Source organism: Aquila chrysaetos, chromosome 6 (assembly GCF_900496995.4).
Source record: "Aquila chrysaetos chrysaetos chromosome 6, bAquChr1.4, whole genome shotgun sequence".
In the NCBI taxonomy this organism is placed as follows: domain Eukaryota; kingdom Metazoa; phylum Chordata; class Aves; order Accipitriformes; family Accipitridae; genus Aquila; species Aquila chrysaetos.
In genome coordinates this window covers 3,281,779-3,285,657 of record NC_044009.1, presented here as the reverse complement: position 1 = coordinate 3,285,657, position 3,879 = coordinate 3,281,779, and positions in this window count along the sequence as shown.

Here is a 3,879-nt window from a genome sequence, read left to right as displayed (position 1 = left end):
CATGCTTCTGAAGAGTATCCTTTATAGGAATGCTATCTGGTTTTGTGGTGTTGGCAGGAACACCACTTATAGTGTTATCTGTTTCTATCTTGTCTTTCACTAGCAGAGTCTTTCGTTTACCTAGTGATCAGATGTGAAACCAGCTGTCAGGAGTAACCCAGATGAAGTTAGATGCTGTGCAGTGATTACTGCATGTGATTACTCGCATCTCTCAACACTATCTTTTGCCTGAAGACAGGAAATGGAATTTCCTTGAACATCCTAAATGGAGGTTTAGTTGCTATGCTGTGAAAACACAAATATAATTCCCTTCTTGCTAAGACCACCTTAAATGATTACATAGTTACATAGGATAAATCCATATATTAAAATGGAGCAGTTCCATGTTACAAACAACAAAGTGCTGGGCCTCCCTTGCTGTCTGATATAGATACAGCTGGTATTTAATCTATGTAGTGTATTAAATGCCTTAAATTACATCAAATAGTATTGTGTGTCAAGTGAAAAAATGTTAACAGATCTCTTGAGGTTTAATGCAGAAATGGTAGTATGACCCCATGGGAGGATTACTTTTTGTCCCTTGTCACATCCATTCTCAACTATTCCTCCTATGAGATAAACATTAATGTTGAAGATGAACTTGATTTTTACCATTAAAGAATCAAACTTTCTCAGTAGGGAGAAAACTTTGTTCTAAGTTTATAACCGATCATTTTGTGCAAAGTATGCTTCAAGTAAAATACAGCTTTCCATCAGTCTGCATGCTCTCATTTAAACAAGATATTGCCTAATGGTAATTTTATTTTCCTGGTGTCCTGCTCTGTCTCCAAACAATGGGAACCTTTTTAACAGCCCCAGTTAGTTACCACTGAGTAAAACTAAGGTCCTGCACTTGGCTTTGGGCAAGTTCAGAGTCTGGCAGCTTTCACTAATGGGGCCAAATACAGAAGTGTAAAACCTTCAGCTACAGTGACTGGTGTACTTGAAAGCTGCAACAACATACAGATTCGCTAGAGGGAGTTTGAGTATTTTGCACAAAAGTCCATCACATAAACTATCTCCTATGCCACAGTAAGCATACTTGATTTCACGTAAAAGTATGGATGGGAGTAAATAAGTGCATATGTGTGACTTCTACACCATTCAAACAGCCTTTTTTTTTTTTTTCCTCTCCCTCTGTGAAGCTGAATTTGTATTTAGAACTTTTTAAGAGAAGTTATATAGTTAAAGCTAACACTAAGTATTCCATTAAGGGGAAGGTATCCTTAAAAGGATGTTAGTATAAACATATCTATATAACATAGCTATAGAAGTCTACAACTGTTGCTTGCCTGAAGTACTTATATACTTAGCTTTCTACAGTGTACCTGCTTCTCTTCATACTGGAAAAATATTCTAGCCTTGTAGGAAAAGTGGTGTATCACTTTGGCAGTATAAGCAGTTTTTATGATACAGTACAAATACATAATAAGCCAATAACATGCAGTAAGTTGAACTTTCCAATTCAGAGCTACCCTGTTTTCTAAAATTCAAACCTGACAGAAAAAATGCAAACCATGACGCAACCGAAATTACTATGTTGTGGAACTTGTACCTAAACCAAAGTTTTTCAACTGAAGTTAACATCATAGCTCAGTGTGAGAAAAATTTAGATCCGCCAATAACAACTTCCTAAAAATAACAGTATAGCTGAGTAATAGCTTACCAACCTTGCAATCCAGGAATGGCTTGCTCCAGACAAGTTCTTGCAATGCACTAAGGAAGACCTGGTTATCTCCTGATGAGGTGACCTTGAATTTAAAAAAAAAATAATAAAAAAAATTACCACAGTGCAAGTCTCTCACCACTACCCTTTAGTTCAGGCAATTCAACATATTATTCTGAAGTTCATTTAAAAATAAACTATGTGACATTCTTTCAGCACAGGCCACTTCTAAGTAGGGAGCACGCAAGCCAGGGAGAACCTCAGGTAAGAGCAGGAAGCAACGCTGGTGAGCAAGTCAATTTTTTCCTCCTCAGCCTCCGTATGGGTAATGGTTGTGTTACGGTAACAGGCACCATTCTCCACAAGGCACAACTTCGGCTTGTTGGATTCCCCTCCTATCAAAGCGCATTCTACTTGGCGATGCTTTTAGATGAGCAGCCTGCACTGATTAAGATCTGCTCCCAGCATTAGACAAGTCACAAATCCAGCTGTTTGTGAAAACTGTAAACAGGGACGGTTTCTACAAACACATTCCATTAAAGATGATGTTTCTTCCTTGGTTGGGGCAGGGGGCAGTTAATGCAAAAGACGTGTCCAAATTAAAGGTGGGCACCTGAGTTTACCACCTATCCTCCAGGAAGTCCAATTTCTAGAGCTGCGACAATGAATTCAGTAAGTCACTGCTTGAGTAAAGGCTACTCGTGGAGCAAAGGAAACCAGGATTAGGCCAGTGGTTTGCAACTAAGTACACTCATAGGGTATTGATGTGTATTTGACTATTGTCCACTAAGCATAGAGTTACACATTTAACGTATTTTGCTAAACAAATTCTTCCCCGTTATTTTCATCTCTCCGAGTTCTATTTAAAGAGACTTCCCAGGAACTGATGAGACTGGATCCCCTGCCCCTGTTCCCTCTCCCACATTCACCTGGAGATTTCTTTGAAACATTTTCCCCAAAACAGACAAATAATGGTCCCTGACCTGCTGCTGTGCTTGAGCTTCGGTTATGCAGCAGCCCTCAAACCCACATGCCTATCGGCCCAGTTTAGAAGGCCTGGTGATTATATCATAGGAGGCTTGTTCCCTTTTGGAACGGACACCGTAAACCTGACGGCGCGATCAGAGCCCACGTTAGTTGTGTGTGAAAGGTAAGAGGAACATTAGCTTCATTAGTACACTTTAAGTTTGGTCACTTGGGCTGGGAAGAGAAAGGAAAAGAAAGTAATCCTTCTGATAACAACTGACAGTCTCACAGCTGAACATTAAAGGTGAGATAGAGACAAAGATTAGCTCTAAGGTGCTGGAGCGCTGGTGTACTGTGCCATCAATTTCTGATCCTGAAATGGAAAATGTTTTTGTCTTTTCTTGATGCTACTATGCAGTCAAACTTCGGATGCAACCAACCCCATTTGGATGAAAGCTTTTAGTGGCACTGGCTTTCTTAGTGTTTGGAATCTAACGCTTACACAAAGGTGTAAATGTTGCTTTTGCTTCCAGATGGAATGAGAAGCATGCACTGCACTCTGCAGGCAGATGACACACGTTAAGATGGCGCATTGCCTTTTACAAGGTAAAAGGACACTCGGTACGAAAAGACATGCTAGTGTCCTACCTGCTTCTTCGGCAGCAACAAAGCACGGAAAAGCACGGTCCAGATTCTTTCCATCTTCACAGGTCATGAGGCAGGGAATATGCCCAGTGCACTGGGCTATACAGCGGAGGAAAATCCCAGGAAGAAGGACATCTCTCCTGAATTAGCACGCACAGCACTTTGGTAACCACTGGCTTCATGGCTGAAGTACACAAACCTAAGAGCAGAAGGTCACCTGAACATTGACCCTCCTCACAGCTGAACATACTGGTCTCTCTATACCTCTGTTTCTTCTCCTGTGAAGCACAGAGAATACATTTGCTGACAGACAAGATTAATTAGATTTGAAAGGTGCTCAGCGCCTCTCTACTTACGGTACAAAATTTGCAAAGGCTATGTATAGGTACAGGGATGCTCTGCTGACAGTGCCACGTATATCTGGCTTGGCAACACACAGGATGCTAAGAATGTGGAAGAATGTCAAAGAATGTGGAATAAGCAAATCACCATTGTAACAGCACTGATAGACCACATAATTCCCTGTCTCCTCTTATTACAGGTTATTTGTAGATGGGCTAATA